At 57.2% G+C, this 22491-nt stretch overlaps 1 protein-coding gene across 4 annotated transcripts in view; it reads right to left on the reverse strand.

Annotated features, from left to right (window-relative positions):
* The window catches only part of ZMIZ1 (zinc finger MIZ-type containing 1), a 233638-nt gene that overhangs the window by 132119 nt on the left and 79028 nt on the right, over positions 1–22491 (reverse strand). For all 4 annotated transcript variants that reach the window (XM_082425693.1, XM_082425694.1, XM_082425695.1 and 1 more), the window contains exon 4: positions 12037–12117. The gene's annotated coding sequence lies outside the window, so the exon portion shown is untranslated. The remainder of the gene's footprint in view (positions 1–12036; positions 12118–22491) is intronic.

Consider the following 22491-nt stretch of genomic DNA (forward strand, 5'->3'; position numbering starts at 1 on the left):
TGTGCTACATGTTTTCTGTGTATTCCTCCCCTCTCTGCCCCTATTTCTGAATGAACTCTGAACTCTTCCAACCCCGTGCCCACTGGGTTTGGATTTTAAAGCCCAGACATGCCACAGGACATCTCCGCTGCAAAGGGGCTGCCGATGTCAGCTTCCCTTCCCTGCCAGAGCCCAGGGCAGCAGAGCCGCTGCTTGACCACATCTGGTCTCTGCTCTGACATGCAGGATTTGAGGAAAGCTTGGTGAGAAAGGGCATGGCCGTGTCCTTCTATAGATCCAAAGCTTCACTAGCTCCTAGCTACCCATCAAACAGAGGTGGGATCCACCGTGGGGCCTCTCTTCCTACGTGCCTCTCTGGAGCCAACACCTGGGTGGCCGGGACTGGCCGTGCCTGTGGTCTTCACCCAGGGGAACTTCCACCCACGGGCACTTCCACCCGCTCTGCCTCAGCCTTCTCCTGCCCCTCCCAGTGGGAGCCGTGTGGCCCAGGCGCCCCTGCAGCTGAGTTCACTCTGGCCGTGGGAAAAGTCCGAGTTGATGCTGGGAGGGGCTCTGGGCCCCGATACACGCAGGCCTGACCCATGGCTGCCCTGGCTGCTTCAGAATCCTGGCTGAATCTGGGGAGCGCACCTACTACGTGCCCAATCCTCTAGGCCCTAGTGAGGAGGCCCTATTCTCCTCGTTTTATGATGACGAGGAAGAGCCTGGAGGTCAGGTGACTCGACCTTACACAGTTCAGGACCTAAAGATTTAAAGATATCGGTCTGTCAGGGACAAAACTGACATACCTCCAGGAAGCCCCCTCTGATCTTCCTGGTTGGTGGGGGGCTCTCCCCCAGTGATGCCCAGAGCGAGTGCTCCGTGCCCTGGGTCTGGCTGAGGACTCAGGCTTGAAAGTCAGTTGGAACCGGGTTCACATTCTGACCCCTGCTCCCAGGGCCTGTGTACCATGGGTGAGCTATTTAACTTCTCTGTTCCACAGTTCACTCATTTGCAAAACAGGCTCTACAAAGAGGAAATTAGATAATGCATATAAAGGCCATGGGGAGAGTGTTAATGAACACTACTGCCATTAAGACTCCCCCAAAGCATGTGCGTGCGTGTGCACACGCGCACACACACACATACACACAGCAATATACTATTGCGAATAACAGCAAGGACGGGGTCTTCAATCCTGACTGGGTAACCCTGGGCAAGTCACTTGCTCTGTTTGCTCACTGAGGTCTATTCTTAAAATTCTTCCTTATTACTCTCCAGGAGACCCCTCCCCAGCCCCTAAAAAAGTAGCAGGCTTTCCTTGGGACCTGAGGGATTTGTTGGCTGCCCTCTGACCCTTTGTGTCCTTTTCTGCACTCACAGCCACGGAGCTCCTGCCACCTCGCAGAAGCTCCACAGCTCAGGCCCTCGCCGGTGTAGCCAAGCAGGCCCGGTGCGGCTGGCCCCAGGGAACCCGGCACCAGGGCTCCTGGTGTCTCCAGTCAGCTCATTCTTGGTGCAGAGGCAGCAGATTTCGAAAAAATCATATTGCATTGAGATTAAATGCCTTTAATTCCTGTTGAATCTCCCATCTGACTTACTGGCCTCCTCCCCTGGCTGACCCCATGGTCATTACCATTTCAACACCTGAATTATCAAAAGGCCGGGCACCAAAGGCTGGCAGATAATTTATTTTCGTTACAAAAGACCGATTCGGGGGAAGGGCCCATTCTCTAACCACTGGGCTTTCACCTTCCCATGGAGCTGGGAAGGCTGCGAAAGAACCTATGCAAAGATCGATAATGAAAGACTTCAAATGATTTCTCAGAGAGTTTGCCGTCCTCCTTCTTCTTTGTGTCAAAAAAGGTGCTCCAGGGGGCCTTGAGTTCCATAGGCTGGCAGTTCCATAGGCTGGCGAGCCCAGGGGAGAGGCAGGACAGTGTGGAGTTCAGGGTCAGACAACACAAGCCCCATCCTGGCTCTGCCACCTGGAGTCTTTGGCTATTTTCCTGGCCTCCCTCTGCCTCAGTTTCCCCATCCGCAATATGGAGATGATACTGGTCCCTACCTCACAGGGTGTTGTCAGGATCAAAGGAGATGCTGTCCTGCTTGCTGACATTATCTTTATTATTATTGTCAAAGGGTCCTGTGGCTTGGCTGTTCTTTGCATTTCAGCAACAGAGGTGTGATGGGCAGTCATTTTCCTCCTGTCCCAGAAGTTACAGGGTGGGTGGATCTGCCTGAGGCGTGCACCGAATGCTATGTACAGGCGTGCCCCAGGGAGGCTCCCCCCACCCTGCAGTTGGGCCCCGAGTGTCTTTACCCACCGTGTTTCCACTTGGTCAGGTCCCACACCGAGTCCCTGGTGGGCACCCGCTACCCTGGGTTCTGAGGGATTCTGCTGGGCCACTCCGGGCTCTGCTCTCTGTCTCCAGGCCTTGCCCCCTACCTCTTTGTCCCTGTTGCTTCCTGACCTGGGTTCTCAGTCACTCGGCAGATACCTAGTGTATGTCACATAGCCTTCATTCAATCTGCATTTATTGAGCACCTACTATGTGTTGTTCATTCCCACAACACTCAAAGGATAGCTACTCGGTGCTGTTCATCCACTTAATAGGCGCATAGCCTATAGTGAGCCAGGCCTGAGCGCACGGCTGCCTCAGAGGCGGAGCCACAGCCTCGCTCCATCCAACGGACCTCCCTGCTCCTCCCTGATGCAGGAGAGGCCCAGGTGTGTGCCCGCTGGTGCTCTGGTACAAATGCCACCACCCCCTTCCCCCCAACGCACGCACAAGAACACTCACACACAGGCATCTATTTTGGGTCTTGGTTTGGACCACACCTGACCTAAGGCTGTGGCTTTTCCTGCCTCACCCCTAACCCTACCTGAAATCCTTGAAATCCTTTGCACGTCGCTCGGCTCCAATCAGCCTCCTCCAGGAAGCCTTTCGTAACCCTCACTCTGCGAAAATTCCTCCTCCTTGATCTTCACATCTCCCTGGTGCCAGGGGCACTGGGCATCACTCATTCTGTTCCCTGCATGTGAGTCTTGGCCCAGCCTGTGTGCCACCTGAGGGCTAGCATAGGGTCTTCTGCTTCCTTATCTCCCAGCAGCTAACCACAGACCCACACAAAGAGTAGGTGCTTACTAAAATTACCGCCTTACTAACTGCAGATGGAGACTGTGAGGAGGACTAGCTTGTGCAAGGGCCCTGTACCAGGTGCCAGCATGAACCAAGGACCCGGCAGGACTCCTGGACCAGGGAGGAGACAGAGCTGCTGGCCCCAGCCCACACCAGGGCTGGCGATGCGAGCAGGATGCCAGTGGTCAGAGAGGCGTAGCCCAGACCCTGAGCCCCAGGCTCTGACATCATCCCAGATGGGGGTGAAGGCCCTGGTGGGAATAATTCCTCCTCTGCCACCTGCCAGGGCCCAGCTGCCTCAAACGAGGTCTTATTAGGGCAAGGACCGGTTTTTCACCTCTGCTTATTAACTCCCCTGAGCGCTAGTGAGTGGAAAATGGGAGGGAATCAGGGAGTGAGGACCTTGTCATTTCTGGAGCACGTCGCCCTCTGCATGGATATTCCTGGAAACCTTCCATGGGGCGTCCCTGGCTGGGGTGGAAAGACTTGGGGTAGACTGGGAGCTGTTGATTTAGTGAGGGTTGAAAAGGGCCCACTGTTCAGGAGCAACTGGCCCCTTGGTCCCTGTCCCAAGACAGCTCCCATCTCTTCCCAGGAGCTGTGGAGGCTGGTTTAGGGCTCAAGCCTGGCAGGCCTACCCATGCCAGATGGACCGTCCAAGAAGAGGGGTGACAGGTGGCTTGGTGTGGCCCGGAGACCAGACCACAAGGCAAGAGGCCTGGTTCCAGGCCTGCTACCCACTTCTCCCTGGGGACCTGGCCAGGCATGTTCCACCCTGGGCCTCAGTTTCCCCATCTACAAAAAAGAAAGGGCTCCACAGGGCCATCCTCTAGTTCTGACACTCTAGGTTTCCATGTGGGTTATTAATAAAGCTCCAAGGTCCCTCAGAGGAGCCAGACGACCCCATTCAGCCTGCTTCCCTCGGCCAGGCCCAGGTTAGTGGTCTAGTTCAGCTTGCTGAAGAGATCTCAGATCTCAGTGGACTCAGCAGATGCCTCCGGATCTAAGATCTCCTGCAAGGCCCAGGGGAATCACCACTAAATGGCATGTCACACCCGGGGAATAGCTTTTCTGTCCCTAGGTCTCTGGGGCTGGCAGGCGGCTGCTGACCTGAACAGTCTGTGGCCAGAGGGAATGGGGCTGAAACCCACAGATCTGACTCAGGGAGCCTGGCAGACGAGACACACCAGGGAATGTCTTTCTGATTATCATGGGGTCTTAAGAGCAGGGAGAGCCTTTCCAGATCATCTAAACCCCTGGTTTATTCACGAGAAAACAGCCACAGAGAGGGACAGGGCTTGCCCAAGTTCACCCAGCAAGGCTTTGATACTGTCCAAGGCCCTACCTCTAGGCCAGCTCCCCTTGGCCAGCATCAGTGTGTCCCAGCCTGGCCTGATCACAGGTGTTATACGGGGCACCAGTTAAAAATTCAGAGCCCTAGGCCCAACTCTAACCCACAGAATCAGACTCCAGGTTGCCCAGGTGCCCAGGTGGCCTGTGTGTGTGTTGGCTCTTTGGAGAAGTGTCATCTTGAAGTGTCATCCTGACAATTCCCACTCCAGAGCTCCAAAGAGGACCCAGAAGGCCAGTGTCCCTGAAGGAGGGAATTATCTGGGTACCAGACATAACAAATGTCAACCTCAAGCAGATGCTCCAGTGCTGAGGGGTGGGAGGTGTCTCTTTGAGACTTCAGTCAACAGGGAAGACTGGCACCATGCAGCCACTGCTGCATTCCAGCCTCACAGCACTGCCCGCAGGTAGGTGGGCTTCTGCCCACTTACAGATGAGGAAACGGAGGGCACCAGAGATGAAGTAACTTGTCTCGACTTGCCCAGTTGATAGGTGGCAGAGCAGGGATTTGAAACCAGAAGTGTCTGTCCCTAAGACCCTTGCTTTAAGCGTGTGTCATACTGCGTCTTTTATCACACTGAAACTGACACCGGTGGACCTGGGGATGGTGAGCTCTCCAGCAGCAGAGGCGTGCAAGCAGCTGCTAGAGGAGCCCTGGCAGGCACAGGATGACCTTGAGCAAGCCTCCCGGAGCTGTGACTGGGGAGAAACTAAGCTGGATCAAGGATGCAAGGGTGTTTGTTCGTTGTGTTTCTTCCACAACAGAGAAAAATGGTCCAGATGATTTACAGGTTCAAGTGCATCAAGGTCCTCCTGGCTCAATTGTTGCAGCTGCCGGGCAGGGGACACCTGGGAGCTTTGGCATTTGTTGAGGGTGGAGACAGGGGGGCACAGGGGGTTGGGTCCCCAGACGGTGACCATGGTGGGGAGTCTGGGTGGGGGCAGGGCTGAGGGAGCTCACCAGGGGCCACCCAGTGAGGGCTGTCCCACAATAGACTGTCCACCGACTGAAGCGCGGGCCAGAAGGAGGGGGCACCAGGGGAGCATTCCACGAAGGTTATGAAGCAGAGATGCTACCATGGGCTCTGGAAAAGGCCCCCAAAGATGCCTCAGGGAAGCAATGAGGGTCCCAAACAGCTGTGAGGCAAGAGGTGCTGGTTCCCAAACTGGAGCTGAGGAAGGGTGAGAAGCGCTTAACAGGAGAGACAGATGTGAGGGAAAAGCTTCCATACATCCCCCTGCTCTCCATTAACCAGGGTCGGGGGGCAGGGGCTGGGGCTCCCCAGTCAGCTCTCTGGGGACATACGTGGTTCCCATAACTCGGGGGCTCTGGAAGGTTTCCTGAGCACGGTCCGCCCAGCAGCCACGGCAGACTGACACATGTGGGACCACACTGAGGTGACTGCCCCTCTCTGTAACCGCCACAGCCCAGAATTGACACATCTGACAAGGAGACCCGATGCTCAGGGAGCCGGGGCTGAAAGGGCAAACGTGCACCACGCAGCCCACGGCACTGTGTCTCACAACCTGTGCACAGCCTCAGAGTCCTTCTTAACACAGCCCGCCCCACACATTAAAAACTGGCATGCCGGATAAAACCTCCCTGCCGTCTGCACAGGAAGCTGAGGGCGCACGGTCTGGGTGCCTGCTGGCTTCCTGCTGCCGTTCAGCACCGGTGTACCAGGACCTGCGCGGGGGACACAGTTCAGAGCTGCCCTGAGCCTTCAAGGGGCGTACACCCCAGCGGGGAGGGAGCAGGGGGCTGGTTGGAGGAGCAGAGACCGGGAGAGGCCCCAGGTGCGTGAGGCTGAAGGAGGGGATGGGTGTGTCTCAGGGAGCGCACACACGCTCCGCAGCCCCTCCGAGGGGACTCCTCCTTGGGCAGGGGCCCCTCAGAGGGAGGGCAAGCCCAGCACCTGAACCTCCTGGCCTCCCACCGCAGTGCCTCAGTGGAGGCAAACAAGAGTACGCCTGTCAACTGAGTGGGCAGCAAAGTGCAGTCAGCGGGGAGGGGGAAATCGGCTTCAGAGGGAGGAGGGCTCTGGAGCGGCTGTTCGGCTGCCAGTCTGCTCCTGAGAAACATCTCGTCTCTGGAAGCCCCTCCAGGCAGGCAGGGACCCCAGGCATCTCTTCACCCTGTGGGAAACCTCTGGGTTCACAGGGACACACCCGCTGGACACCTCTGCAACTCAGACTGCGTCCTGGATGACGTGGGAGGGGGAGGAGGACAGGGGCGTCTTCCCTTCCTGGGCTCCAACCTGCAGCCCCGTTTTCTAAGGGGGGTTGGAAAGAAGCTGGGGATGATGGGGATGGGGGGGACCGGTCCCCACTGTGGCACAGCCTGTGAGAGACGCCTTGTTCTGGGGCTGTTTGGGGATTAGGTGGGGACGCTCGTGAGCACTGGAACTCCCACATTATCTCTCCTCTGTTCTCATCGAGGTTCGCTCCCCTGGGTACTAGCTACAATCCTGCCTGCCTCAGTTTACCTTTATGGCCAGTGCGGCGTGCGCAGTTCTTTATTCTGAACAGCAGGACGGCAGCAGCCTTGCCTACAGCGAGCATACTCGCTTTGCAAACTCTCATCTGCAAGATTTCCTTCCCCAGCCTCAGTTTCCCCGGCCTGGAAACAAGGAAACCAGGGCCGCCAAGGCTGCACGGTCCCCTATGGCAGCCGAGAACCGCACGTGGCAACTGAACGCCGGAGCCCGCAAGGTGGTGTCCGTGTTAGATACACAACAGGTTCCGAAGACTTAGTAGGAAAAAAGAGTGTAAAACATCCAATATGTTACCATCCCAACACGTAATGAATACAAAATAAAAGATGATGCGGCGGGCGGTCTCATGAGCACTCTGCAGGGCATCAGTAGGAGGAGAGGGTGTGGAGCTTAGGAGAGTTCAGAGAGGAAAGGACCAGGGCCTCTGAGGAACGGAGGCCCCGGGGCCCAGCGGGGAAGAGGCCGTGTCCAATCCTGTGGAGGGAGCACGGCTGGAAGAAGGCTCCAGAAGGTTCGAGCCGTGAGGCCACAGGGCCGAGGGCTCTCGAGGCAGGAGGAAGCGCAGGAGAAAGGTGCAGCAGTGGGGACCGGTGACAACGATGGGGAGGGGGGTGGCACGGCGGAGCTGCGGTTCAGGACACCCATGAAGGAGGCTGGGGCCTGATGGTGGCGGCCTCGAATGCCAGGCTGGGTCGGCCTGGCACACAGCAGGCACTTGCAGGAAGACTGGCTGGCGGGGGACGGGGACCCAGAGAGGTCCCCGAGGACATGCAGGTGAGTGGGGGCCACCAGGGCCCACTGCCCACCTCACAGGCCGCTGAGACCCTCCCGGCCCGCAGTTCTCAGGGAGCCCACCCTCTGGCTCCTTCTCCCCTCAGAAAAGGACAATTTATTTATTCATGAGCATACACCCCCTCCCTCCAGGCAGCCAGCTCCTGGACACCTCACTTCTAATTATAGTAAAATTTCATTAGTGCTGGAGGGAAACGCCAGGTTTCCAACTGCCTCTGTTAGTGGATGCAGGCCCCCTCCTCCCCTGCTTGTGGCCAGTGGCCCATACGCCCAGGATGGCACAGAGGGGCAGCCATGGGGGCAGATCTCTGAGCCAGCAGATCAGGCTCCATCCTGAGTGGTCGGCATGGCGGGTTCGTGGGGATGGGACGGTGCCTGCCCCCAGGCGGTGGGATGGGGCCCACCACACACAGTGCACCACCTCCCAGCGGCAGGATTGTGGGGCGCTGCCTTGGGCGTCTCCAAAGAGTAGGGTGGGAGGACACTGTGCTGCCAGAGCTGGGCAAACAGGGGGAAAGACGGCAGGGTGGGAGCCTGGGAGGTGTCAGTTCTGTGGAGTTCTGGGATGATGGAGGTGATGACACAGAGCTGAGAGGGAGGGAGAGTGGGGCTGCCGCCTTGAGAATAGAAGGGAGCTGGGCAGGAGAGAGGCGCCCGCACAGAGAGAACCAGACAGAAAGACACAAAGACATGCAGGGGCAAGAGAGAGAGAGAGACAGACAGACACACACACACACACACATGCACACGAGCTGGGATTTGGAGGCCAAGGAGAGAAGAAGTAAAGAAAACACCAGGGCCAAGTTGGCCAGGCTGCTCCAAGGACTCCCCAAGCAGACCCACCCTCCTCCCCACGGGGGGCCGGCTGGGACCACCCACTCTTGGGACTAGACTCAGGGGTTGCGCGTCTGGAGCAGGAGGCATGGACCTCCAAGAACCATCTCCTTCCGTGACCGTGGGCAGCTGCTGGGATGTGGCCAGCTGGGGGCCGGGAGGTCAGCGCTCAGGGCCCGGGCGTGCGTCCCCTCCAGGGTCCCTCAGGAGCCCACCTTGTCCCCAGCACTGCCCCTCAGTCAGCTCCGCCGTGGTCACCAGGGCAGCAGGGCCCATCTGGTCAGTCTGAATGGGAGGCTGGAGCCAAGCCTCGTGTGTGGGGATGGCCTGAGGTGCCAGGTTCTTGACGGGAGCTGCACACAGGGGTGGGGGCATTCCTATATGGGCGGGCACTCTCCTTTCCTTGCACACTCACGCATATTCACATACGTCGAAGCCTAGATAATCACACACACCTGTTCATGCGCACGTACCAGCACACGAGGGCACCCCCACACACCTGCACACTCTCCTTCCCTCCAGAGAACAGGCACCAATGCAGCGGAGTCCTGCATGGACAACCCCCCTTCTCAGTGGCCTCCTCCAGCCTTCCCAGAGGGGAGGGGCTTCTCTCCCTGCCAGTCCAGCCTCCTCGGTGTCCATCCCGGTGTCCATCCCGGTGTCCATCCCAGTGTCCATCCCAGTCTCCAACCCGGGGAGCCTCATGCTCTCACCCAAACTCAGGAATGCTGCCTGAGTGCTACGTGCAGCCCTAACCCCAGCTTGCATATTTTCTAGCGATGAGGAGCTCACTATCTTCCCAGAAAGCAGCTTGAAAAAAAAATCTCCAGACAGCTCAGACTCTTGGAAAGTTGAACTTGAGGACACCACAGAGACAGTGTGGTTGCCACTGAGGGGCCCGAGCTCTGTTGGCCAGAGTCTGCCTTTCATCAAAGACTGTCCTTTCATCATTAGTTTGGAAAGTGACATAACTAGCCTGTCACCCTGGCTGTCACTCTAAATTACAACAGAACTAGAGAAACAGTGTTCTGTAGCCAGGACCACCTCCTTGACTGATGACAGCTAACAAAGATCCAAGAAAATCATTCATTCATTTACTCACTCAATTGATAAAATATCGACCAGGCAATGACCATGTGCCGGGCACTAGGATGTGGCAGTGAACAAGCACAGTCGTTTAATATTCTTTCCTAGTCTGACACTTGACCTTCGCCCATTTTACAGGCAGCAAAGATGAGTCTGGGGAGAGGCAGCAGCTTGCTTAGAGTCACGCAGGGAGCTGATGCTTAAGGGCAGAGCCTCACACATGATGCTGCAGGCACTGACCATCTGCCAGCCCCGGGAAGAAAGGGAGAAGCCTGCGCGTCCGCCATCCCCACCCCCAGCCGTTTCTAGGACACCGAGGTATTGATTACCACCCTCGCCTTGGAGTGGTTTTCTTTCCTTTTCTTTTTTTCCACCAAGCCTTTCTGTTCCTCCTTTTTCTTCTTTTAAAAGAATAAACTCCAAGCCGCTCCTATGATTAATTACCAGCTGCCTAATGCTCCTCCACCAGCAATTTCTGGAAAGGGAATGAATTACCTTGAAAAACATCCGAAAAGAGAACCCACCGTGAAGGAGAATTTCAAAGGTTACCTCACAATGAACAGCGGGTTCCCCTAGCCTTATGGAGTTGCCGGCAAGCCCTCAGGGGAGGGGCAGGCCACCAGCCTTCGGGGGCCACCCACCGGCTCCTGCGGGCAGCCAGGCTTGGACGGCTGGCCAAAGGCCGCCCGGTAGAAATGGGGGTTGTTTCCTGAGCACCTTACCTTGAGCCTGCCCTGTGGCTCCACCCCTGGTCTCTAAAGCATCGTGGGCTGCTTAATTCCAAGGTACCTCTCCCGGTTCAAATCCCCACTCCACCACATACAGCTCTATGGGTTTCTTAACCACGATGAGCCTCTGGAGAATAAGGCATTCAACATACCTCCTCGTGGGATTACCGTGTGGAGAAATATGTATTTAAGGAGCCTAGTGCCTGGTACACAGCCGACTCTCACCAAGCTGCAACACTTAAAATATTCCAGGCTTCTAAGTATCCTCATAACAGCCCTCTCAGCAACGTTGGTATGATTATCCTCATTTTCAGATGAGAATGCTCACAAAAGTGAAAGGACTTGCCCAAGGTCGTGCAGCTGATAGGAGGAAGTCAGGATTTCCTACAGCAGGAAGGGAGATCAAGGCCTGCTCCCTGGTTCCAGAGTCTGGCTGAAGCGTAGAGGATCCCCAGGGCTCTCCTGGCCCTGCCTGTGGGTACCTGGGAGCACTGGGGCCTCAGGAGAGATGCTGAGGGCAGCAGGGAGACGATCGGGCAGGGCCTCATGTCAGGACGAAGACTCGGGCTCCCCTGGCTGGGCCCCAGAGCCTTGGGACAAAAGGCCCTGGCCCAAGTCAGCATTTCTGTGACAGCCTCTCATCTCTGGGTTGGGAGCCACAGAGTAAAGAGGGATTACACGGGTTGCCCTCTGGCACAGGGCCAAGTGTCATCAACCCTGAAATGCCACTCTGGGATGAGACACACTGGTGTCCGGGCCTGAGGCAGGCCCGGGAGGCGCAGCTCGGGACCTTCGGGCTCCAGCTGCTCCCGGGAGTTCCCTGCGGGGCCCAAGCCCCCTCCCTCATCAGGCTGGACGACCAGTTGGTCTCTATCCCGGCATTGGTGGGCCCTCAGGGAGGAGGGATGGTGGGAACTGAGGTATGCAAGAAGAAGGAAGGGGCCCTACATTGCTGAGGAAAATGACAGGTCCAGAGTGTTTACTGTGTGCCAGCTGTGCCAGTGCACCTGTGGGCGCCAGTGCTGTGATCCCAATCCCTCTTTTACAGACAGGTAAACCAAGGCACAAAGAAACCGCACAAGGTCATGGTGGACGAGTGGCCGGGCCAGGATTTGCACGCAGGCACTCTGACCCCAGAGCCCAGAGGCTTGTGAGTGCTCAGGTGTGCACCTCAGTGCGACTGTGGGAGAGAAGGGGGTGGGCCAGCCACAGCACCCAGCCCAGCAAACAGGCCTCTCTGCCCACCCAGGCCTCTTCCCGTGTAGCTGCCATGTTGCTTATACTGCATGAAGCCCATGTGCCACGGGCTTGAGTGGTACAAACAGGGCTGCTGTGCCAATGCAGGGGACGCCAAACCTGCCCCTCTTTCTGTGTGCATCTCCCCACCCCTGCCCTGGCAACCACTGTAGAGACAGGCCAGGCCTAAGAGGCCCCTCGAGGCCCCTCTGGGGGCCGACGAGGTCTCAGTGGGGACGGGGTGGGTGCTGCACCCAATCCCACCCATGAGGGCTGTGCCACAGACAAAGGCGCCGTGTGCCGGGGCCGGCACCTGTCCCCCACTCAGGACATACTGCCCCTTCCCCAAGCATCCAGGCCAAGCTGCCCCCCCAAGCCCAGACGCACACCTACCTCAGTGACCCACGAATCACCAGCGTCCCACGTGCCGGTCAGCAGCTGGCGGCCCCTCTGCCTCACTCCAGCTCCATCCTGCTGCAATGAGAAGGGTGGTCAGGGACCACTCACAGCAGGGGCCCCAGAAATGACCTGCTGCCGCATCTCCCCACCGCACCCCACCCACACTGTCCACCTGCTGGAACGTTTACTGCCGGCCAAACCATTCATCCCCACTTGACAGATGAGGAATCTGAAGGATGGAGAGGAAAAGGGGCATCATGCTGGGGAGCCCTAACACAAACAGGCCCCTGACACCCCACATCTGCCAGCTACTGGCTATGTGATCGTGGATAAGCTCCCGGCCTCTCCAGGTTTCAGTTTTGTCACCTGTTAAATGGGATCACAATGATCTCTCCTAGGGTTTCTGGGAGGATTTAAGGACATATGGTGACAGAAGCACTCGACATTCGTTCATTCACTCAAGAGACATTGAGCAAACACCCTGAGCTGTGAACAGGACAGTGGTCCCTGACCTGTAGGAACTCTGATAACAGGCAAAGAACCAAACAATACATAATTACCAGTGATGTCTGCCAGAAAGAACGAGTACAAGGGCGACCGTACACAGCATAAACTCAAGTTTCAGGGGTGTCTCTTTGGGGAAGTAAAGTTGAAGGATGAGCCAGAGAGAGGCAGGCCAAGATGCATGGAACAGTGTTCCAGGCACAGGGAACAGTCTATGTGAAGACTCCAAGATAGGGCAGATAGACTGGCTCAGCAGAAGACTTGAGAATGGGCGGTGCGGTGGGTGCGGTAGGGGAGGGAGGGGTGGGGTGAGTGACAGCCAAGAGGCAGGCCTGATCATTGCGAGGGTGGAGGGGAGCCATGAGAGAGTCTGAGCAGCTGAGGGACATGAGCTTAGGTCTAGTTTGAACAGATCCCCATGGCTGCTAGGGAGAAGGGCTTAGAAGGGACAGCAGGAGCCAGGGAAACCCATGCGGAGGCCGCCCCAGGGGTCTGGGCCAGAGACTGTGGTGCTCAGAGCAGAGGGAACAGAAGGCAGAAGTGGCAGGATCCGCTGGTGCACTGGGTATGTGGGGACCCCAGGCCCCATGCCCCCCATTGCAGCGGGTCCAGCTGCACCATCTCCACAACGTGCCACCAGTGCTCCCCTCTCCTCCCTACCCACTGGGCCCCATGGGAATCCAGGAGGACCAGACCCAGGGGCCTGGCAGGGAGGCTCCTCTGGAGTCCTGGCTGCAGGGTGGGAGCCACAGAGCCCAGAGTTTGAGTCCCAGCTATGAAGGCACCTCGCTGGATGGTTCCGGGTGATCGCCATGCTCCCTGCACCTGCGTGCCCTCCTCTAAGAAACGGGAAACCATGGGACTTCCCTGGTGGTCCAGTGGCTAAGGCTGCATGCTCTGGGTTCGATCCCTGGTCAGGGAACTAGATCCCACGTGCCGCAACTAAGAGTTCGCATGTTGCAATCAAAAGATCCCACACGCGGCAACGAAGATCCTGCATGCTGCAACTAAGACCCAGCGCAGCCAAATAAATATTAAAAAAAAGAAAAAAAGATAATGGGAAACCTGCCTACAGGGCTGAGCGCCTCTTGGGATGAGGCCCGTGGCTACAGCAGGAGTGGACGTGCATAAGCCACATTAACTGTGGGCTCCCACACGTGTGGGGGTCTGGTGGAGGCCTCAGACCCGCTGTGCAGCAGGCAAGGTCTCCCAGGGAGTGAAGTGGGTGCCTATGGCTTCAATAAAGGGCACCAAGGCCTGGCATTTGAGAGGTGGGCTCAATAATAAAAATGATCTGGTTCAAGTCCTGGTTTCATCCCCTTACCATGTGGCTTTGGACAATTTCTTAAACTTCTCTGTGCCTCTGTTTCCTTATCTGTGGGAGGCAATATAGAGAGAAGGAGGGGTCCTCCCTCTAAGAGTGGTACAGACAGTATAAGGTAACGCATATGAGTGCCGGACACGCAGGCAGCTTTCCGGCCATGTCAGCCGAGGCTAAATTACCTTGCAGGAGATGGTGCTGGCCTCCATGGAGCGCTGCGGTCCTGAGCCCCAGGCTCCCACAGCCTAGCCTGGCACCTCCACCCCACACGGGAAAGAGAATATCTCTGCGTCCTGACTCTTTGACTCTGGCAGTCCCCAAACTCTGCTAGCCATGGGGACACAAACGGCCCTTGACTCCAACTCTCCCATTTCACAGAGGAGGAAAGTGAGGCCTGGAGAGAGCAGCACCTGCCCCCGTCCCGGGGTCACGCAGCAAGTCAGTGGCTGGGGGAGAACTGGAATCAGCCTCCTGCTTCCCCACTGCCCACAGCTCAGGCCTTTCCCAAAGGCAAGCTGGCCGCAGACCCACTGACAAAGAGAAAATAATTATTTTGGCAGCTGAGACAGAAGCCGGAAAGTCCTCGCTCATTCGGTGAGCGACATCCAGGCCCCAAGGAACAACGTCTGCCCATCCTGCCTTGCAGAGGCGCCTGGACTCATGGCGCACGTGCTCGTGCCTCTCTGCCCCCAGCCATCCCCGGTTCTTTGCTGTTGGGCTTGGGCAAAGGGGCAAACAGACCAGAGAGGGGAAGAAACTTGTCCAAGGTCATATAGCAAGGGCACCACACAGAGGGGGCACCAGGATATGAACTCCCCTGGTTGGGGACTGACCCTTTTTCCCCATAAACCTGTATTGGACCCCAACCCGGGAAGGAGAGAGGACCAGGAGCTCGCCTTGATTGGGTCCACGTTGGGGGTTATGCCTGGGATATTCCTTTAGCCCTCGGTGAAATGCTATGAGGTCGAAACTAAAGAGCACCCCCAATTTACACACGAGGCCTAGAGAGCTTCTATAGCTTCCTAAGGTCATGCAGGTAGTAAGGGGCGAATAAGTAATAGGAACAGAGCCCGGACATGAGCGGGTGGTCTGCCGACACTCGGACTGCCCACTACCAGGTGACCAGCCGGGGAGCCCACACCCTGCCCAGCTGGCACTGGGCACCCGGGCTCCCTTGACCCTGTGCTGGGCCTCACTCACACTGGCTGCTCAAACAGGCTGGGGTGGAGGTGAGGGAGCTCAGGCCCAGGTAGGGCTGTGAACACAGAGGTGAAATCATCCATCCCCATCCCCGGCCCCCTGGGTGCCCTTAGGTGGGCCTCACAGCCTGTAAGGGTCTGGCCACCTGGTGAGACCAGGGAGAGGTGTCCCATGCCTGCTCCCAGCCTGAGCAGACCACAACCATAAAAGACACGGACCCACGCAGGTAAGTGTTCTCTGCTTAAAGGGCCCTCGGTGCCATGGGGCGGTGCACAGCCTGAGACTCAGGGCCCAGGGGGGTGGTAGGGCCCACCCAGGCTCCCAGAGGGATAGGTGCCCCACTGCCCAAAGGGCTCTCCTGGGCATCCTCAGCTCAGGACTCTCACTCCGGGTTGGGTGAAGGGGACACCCTGACCACAGGGCCGCTTCTGGCTGCGAGGGCAGGAAGGGGAGAAGACGCGGTGTGCAGATCACAGGTTGAAACGTGCTTTCACTCTCATCGCGTGTCTGGCACTCTTGGGGGCAGGGCAGGGCGGGAATAAGTACCCATTTTGCAGAGCAGGACACTGAGCTCCGAGGGAGGGTAGAGTTGCCAGGGGTGTTGCAGCTGGGAAGTGGCAAGGCTGGGTCTGGCAGAGGTCACTCAGGGGTGGGGACTGTCCCAGGACCCAGATGGATTCTCCCAGCCACGGTCACCTTCCCATCCCCTCCTCCTCTAATGGATCCCCTGGAAGGAAGGACCCACCTGGGTGTGGGCTTGGGTGGAGGCACCAGGCCAAGCTGACTGGGGCTGGGGCTGGCCCAGAGAGATGCAGGGCTGACTAGGGATTCTTGGAGGACAGAGGCGCCCGTGCCACAGGGTGTCCAGGATGTGGGGCATCATGAGGGCTCTGTGCCCTTGGCTAAGTGACCAGTTGTTCTCTAAGCCGCCAAGGGTTGGGAGCCCACATTCTGGCCTGGAGCCCGGCCCTGTCCTCAGTGGTGAGGTCGAGGGCAAGGGTGGGTAGAGCTGGGTTTGAATCCCTGCTCTGCCGTTTAATGCTGGGTGACCTTGAGCAAGTCACTTGGCATCTCTGACCATCTCCTCTCTAAACAGGCACTAGCTGCCCCTCCAGATACTCACCCACCAGGAGAGGCTTCAGGCTGACCTTGTAGAGCCTGATGGTAGCCAGAGCACTGACCTATCCCCAGGCCTCTGGGAGAGGGGACTGGACTGCCCCGCTGTGGTCGCAGGGCAGGGGACCACACGAGTGGCACTGCTGAGCTGAAGTTCAGGGCTCTTGTCATCTGCTGCTAATCACACACACGTGCCCCTCATGCCCTGGTGGCAGTGAGGGTTTAACGAGACACGGGTGTGTAGATGCAGGTGCCACGCAAGAACAGGTCAGCGAATGGTGACTGTTAAAGTCTGGGAGAGGGTTAACTGTCAAGGTCATAAGTGGTCAAGTGGGGACCAGAACACGGTCATGTGGGCACCCACCCAAACCGGATCCAACCTGCTGCTCCACGGGCTGAACTGATTGACCTGAACTGGCTCTCACGTGGGGCCGATCCTCCTCACCTGAGCTGGACCAGGCAGCTCTCCCTACCCCTGCTTTACAGATGGGCTGAACAGCTGCTGGTTCAGGGGCCCTGCACAGGCAGGGTGGCCTCAGACCCAGCTCCCAGGCTCGCCTGGGCTCCTTCACCTCAAAGACCCACCCAGGGAAGCATCCCCTTACATGACCCTGGGAACAGGCCCCCCGTCCTACCCTGGCAGCCAGTGCTGGCTCCAGGAGCAAGGCAAATATTTACCCCGATGGTTATCCAAACCAGGCAGGCTGTCCCGCCTCCCACATTCCTGGAATACATGTTCTCTGACCTCACCAAGCTGGGGGAATCCAGACATAGGGAAGAGACAGAGATAACCAGTCACCCAGTTTTAATTGGGCCTATGTGGAAACCAAGGCCTGATGGCCAGGAGGAAAAAGGCAGCTCTGAATCGTCTAACTACTCACCCACTAGGGGAGGCCCCAGGCTGACCTTGTAGAGCAGAACACTGGCCAGAACACCGACCTACCCACAAGCCACTGGGGCAGGGAGCTGGACCACCCCGTGTGGTGTGGTGGGCAGGGGCTACACCAATGCCACCTCTTGGCCTGCAGTTCAGGGCTGTCACCAGGCCTCAGATCCTCATACCTGCTGCCAATAACACACATACACACACACACACACACACACCCATTGTGCTCAAGATGTGACAAACCCGGCAGATTCCCCCGCCTGCCAGGGCCCTTCCTCAACAGCCCCAGAAGCTCTCACTGCCTCACTCCATCTTCAGCACGATCCTGTCACCAGGGAACTGCAAGACCTGTTTTACAGACGAAGAAACTTTGCAGCAGATACCAGTGGTCACGCAGCTGGAAGTGGTAGAACGTGCACTGTCTTATTACCCCAAACCACGCCTTCAACAGCTCTGTGGTCCCAGCTCTGCCCATCAGAACCCTGTCCATCCTCCAATGCCCCAAGGACCGCCTACACCATGCTGCCTTCCCTGATAGTTCTCCCCAGTGAGCTTTCCCTGCCCAGAACTTCCAGACATTTGGACGGTGTTTCTTTCTCCTTGCAAAATTAAAACTGGGTGCCTGGTTATCTCCAGCTGTGAGACCCTCGTACTCACTCCAGGGACAGCGGGGTTGAGCACAGAGGCTTGGGCGGCCCTGAGTGCTCAGGGGAGGCCTGAAATCCTGAGTCTTTTCCCCAAAGGACAGCAGCTGCAGGTGGCCTCAAGGAAAAGATAAGTAAACAGACCTAGGAAGCTGGTGGCTTGGGGTCTGGGGAAACTCCTGGCCAGGGCTGCCTGAGAATCACAAACTACCCTTGGTTCAATAATCCTGTATGTCTTCACTTCTGCTGAGAATATTCTGAGCTGTTCTGACAGCCTGCCCACACCCAGGCCCGGGAAGCCCAGGGCGTCTTGTCTGGCCCTGCCCTGCAGGTCCTTGCTGCATGCCCCTCTTTGCGTGCCCCTCGGCTTCCCGCCTCCCTCTCTCCTGCATGGAAACTTCGCAAGTGACTGGGGCAAGGCAGACTGGCAGGTTCTGCTGAATGAAGTGTATGCCTGGCAAGTCTGCTGCTGGGCCCTCAGGGATGCCTCCAGGTGGGAAAAGCTCTGGTGGTCAGGAGACGCCCAGCACAAACCTGGGGCCACACCTGGCACAGCGGGACGGAAGCAGAGGGTGTTGGGAAAGGTAGGGGCTTCCAAAACCTCTCTGCCCACCTAACATCTCTGAGACTTGGTTTCCTCATTTGGAAAATGGGGGCTATAAAAGGACTTCTAGGGGTTGTTCATGGTTTTTTTTTTTTCTTTAACATCTTTATTGTTATTGGAGTATAATTGCTTTACAATGGTGTGTTAGTTTCTGCTGTATCACAAAGTGAATCAGCTATACATATACATATATCCCCATATCTCCTCCCTCTTGCATCTCCCTCCCAACCTCCCTATCCCACCCCTCTAGGTGGTCACAAAGCACTGAGCTGATCTCCCTGTGCTATGCGGCTGCTTCCCACTAGCTATCTATTTTACATTTGGTAGTGTATATATGTCCATGCCACTCTCTCACTTCGTCCCAGCTTACCCTTCCCCCTCCCCGTGTCCTCAAGTCCATTCTCTACGTCTGTGCCTTTATTCCTGTCCTGCCCCTAGGTTCTTCAGAACCATTTTTTTTTTTTTTAGACTCCATATATATGTGTTAGGATACGGTATTTGTTTTTCTCTTTCTGACTTACTTCACTCTGTATGACAGACTCTAGGTCCATCCACCTCACTACAAATAACTCAATTTTGTTTCTTTTTATGGCTCAGTAATATTCCATTGTATATATGTGCCACATCTTCTTTATCCATTCATCTGTCGATGGACACTTAGGTTGCTTCCCCTTCATGTCTGTTTATGCCATCCACCCATTCATTCATTTCCTTCTCCCGACAGCTAATGACACTGCCTACTTTGCGCCAGAGAAGGAAGAGAAGGAGAAGGGAAAAGAGTAGGAGTGGATGGGTGGGGAGAGGAGGGCGCGGTCAAAGGCCAACATCACCACCCTGGATGCTTCCCAAGGGTGTTTGCACACTGTCTAATGCGAGGCGGGCAAGACACAGAGTAATTCTAGGACAGAGTGCTGGAGGGCAGCAAAACGGCGTGTCGAGGGCATCATGCTCTTGAGAAGAGTCTCTCAGGCAGGAGGGCACCCCACCTGGGCAAAGGCCCAGAGGCTTGTCAGGAGAAAAGCCTCAGACTGAAGAGAAAATGATAGGTGAAATCAGGAGCAGGGGACAGCTGCGTTCAAGGGCACATGCAGACACATCCCCGGCGAACCCGCCAAAGCTTCACCCAGAGCCCAATCCCAATTTGCTGTGTTTTCAAGGCCAGGCTGGAGTGGCACCTCCTCGGGAGAGCCCTATCAGAGGGGAAAGTCCTCGCTCTCTCCACGAGCACCACCCAGGCCCCGAGGAATGACGTTCACCCAACCTGCCTCTCAGAGGCGCTCCGGCTCATGGCGCACGTGTGTGCCGAGCCACCCAGCCTCTTGATGTCGGGCTTGCGCAATGGGGCAAACTGAGACCAGACAGAAGTTGGCTGTGACTCGTGGCTCACTCCTGCTGGAGGAAGAGGGAAGGGGCTCTCTTCTTTCCAAGCCATCAAATGAACAATTTCTCCTCTAATCAAGGGGAGAGGTACAACATGGACTAAGGGCACATAATGTGGCTCTAGATTCTGACACAACAGAATGTGTGTGTACAGTGGCTCTGCTATCCACTGAGCTGTGATGCTGGGCAAGAAACTTAGCCTCTCTGGGCCTCAGATTCCTCATCTGTAAAATGGGGATAATGAGTCCCTCCTCTCACAGAGTTGTAAGGACTTAACAAGATTATGCCCACACTGCACTTGCACAGGAAGTGCTTGGTAAACAGGGACTATCACTGTTCTCACTGGCTCAGGTTTGCTGCCAAGTGCAGACTTGGGGTCTTGCTGGGGAGGGAGGCACTGGATCTCTTACCAAAAAGATGGAGAAAGATCCTGAGAAGATGAATCCTGGCTTCAGGCCCCTTCTGAGGCTGACTCAAGAGCCAGCCCGGTGGGTCTGTTCCCCAGAGATAGGCTTCCTGGGGGTCACACCTGCTCCCAGGAGGGGGGCCCCCAATCCCTCCGCACAGAACAGCCAAACGTGTTGAGCATCCTCTAGGTACAAGCTCTGTGCCAGGGGCTCTCTTCCACACCCACCATGTCATCAGGCCCCATGCGTGGGCATAGCCTCACCCTTCCCAGGGGCCAGGGTCTTGCCCAGAGGGGCACCTGGCTGGGGCTGGCCAAACCAGGGCCCCTGCCACCCACCTGGGTGCTTGCCACCCCCAATGCCGATGATTTAAATGGAATTTTCTGCCAGTGGCCCCTTTTATGGGCTTTGTCTCTTGCCCCTGCCCACTCTGCTTAGGGTGGCAGGGCCCTGTGCTGCCCATCTCAACCTCACCCCTGTGATACCCTCGATCCCAAATCCCCTGCAGCATTCACGGGGCCTGCAGAGGCGCTTAGAAGAGTCCGTGCAGGTCCTCAGTCTAAGCCTGCCACCTTGCAGAGGAGGGGACATAAGTTCAGAGAGGGACAGGACGAGAAGCCAGGCCAGCTCTGGTTGAAGGTTAGACTGAGGAGCTGAGGACCCACGTACAAGTCCCCTGTCCCTCCAGGTCTCAGTTTCCTGGTCCGGGCTAACACTGGCTGGAAGATTGGCTGAGCTGACATGACACCCATGGTTGGTGCAGGACTGGGCAGCCCCGTCAGCTGTCCGCTCCACAGGGCAGCCTGGACTCCAGGCCCAGGGCAGGCGGGAAGGTCGAGAGGCTGAAGGGCACGGGCACTCCCGACAGCACATGCAAAACGCTAGTACCAAGTGTTCCTGACGATCCCTGTCCTGGGCCAGGGGCCAGCCCCCGGCGGTCACACTCCCCAAACAGGCATCCCTCTGGGATTCTGGTCACACGTGGGCCAGGCGAGTCTGAAGTGATGGCCAAGGCCCAGATCTACAGATGCCAGACAAAGGAGAGCGCCGTTCTCACTTGCAGGAGGTAGCGGGTCAGAGCACGGGCACTAACGGCACCCAGGCCTGGATGAAGTCCTACTTCTGTTGCTTGCAAGCCACGTGGCCGCAGCCAAGTCCCTGCACCTCTCCCTGCCTCAGTTTACTCACGGTGCAATGGGGAGGGAGAAGGTTGCACTGGGGTAAGGTCGCCCAACCCCTGGCCCTCGGAGGAGCCAGGCCACGGGAGCTCATGCTATTTGTAGGGACGCCAGCCCTCCCTGCAAGGGCAGCCCAGCTGTGGTCTACAGGGTCGCTGCTGGGAAGGCTGGGGAAGAAAAGGATTGCAGGGTGTGTTAGTCATCAAACTGCATTCTGCAGCCTGTCCCAAGATGCTCCACTGATGCAGCCGCCCAGGGAAGCTTGACTGGCCCCACCGGATCTTGCTAACACCGAGGGGGGCTCCAAGCTTGGTTTTGGCACGTACCCTCCCTGACCTGAGCAAGTGCCTCCCGATCCTTGAAGCCTCCATCTGCCATCTGTAAAGTGGCATTAGTGCCTAGCTAATGTCCTGGGTTGCTGGGAGGACTCTAGGAGATGGAGGATGGGGCCAGGTCTGGCGATGGGCTACGAGGAGGTTCCCTGTTCTGTTCACTGCCTACCTTGGCTGCTCCTGCCTTCCTGGGCAGCCCCAGGGCCCAGCCCTGCCTGAGCCATCACACACCCAGAGAGCGTCCCAGGGCCCCTGCCAGGAGGCACTGAGGACTCCTAGGTGCTTCCCAGCTGAGGCCGTCAGGACCAGCCTACGATGCCCCTCCTTCTCCCGTGAGGCTGAGGTCTCTGTGCGTTCTTTAAGAAAGGGGCTCCCTCGGCCCAGCAACTTGGTGGGATTCTTGGGGGAGCCACCCCCCACCTGCCCATCAATCCTTGGGACTGACAGAAGCTGCCCTCTGGGACTGGACCCCTGGACAGGCCAAGGCCAGCCCCACAATTGTGTCTCCTTCCTGTCGCCCACAGCACCCAGCACAGGACCTGCCCCCAGAATGTTTGAGCAGTGATGAATGGATGAATGAATGAGCAGTGATAGGAGGGGTGGTGTGAAAACAGATTTAGATCAGAGAACACAGCAGCTGACACTTGCACAGTGCTCACCACATCCATCCTCGGCCCGGCTCTAAGAGGCGCTGGCTACGCCGGTTAACCCATTAGTCCCCATGGCGATTCTATAAAGCGGTAAGGTCCTCCCCATTTCACAGATGAGGAAACTGAGGCTCAGAGACATGAAGTCACTTGCCCATGGTGTTAAAAAGTGGCAGAGCTAGATCCAGTGCAGGCCCTGGGCTCCAGAATCCACACGCTGGTCCACGGTG

This window comes from Balaenoptera physalus (assembly GCF_965194825.1).
Source record: "Balaenoptera physalus genome assembly, chromosome: 14".
NCBI lineage: Eukaryota > Metazoa > Chordata > Mammalia > Artiodactyla > Balaenopteridae > Balaenoptera > Balaenoptera physalus.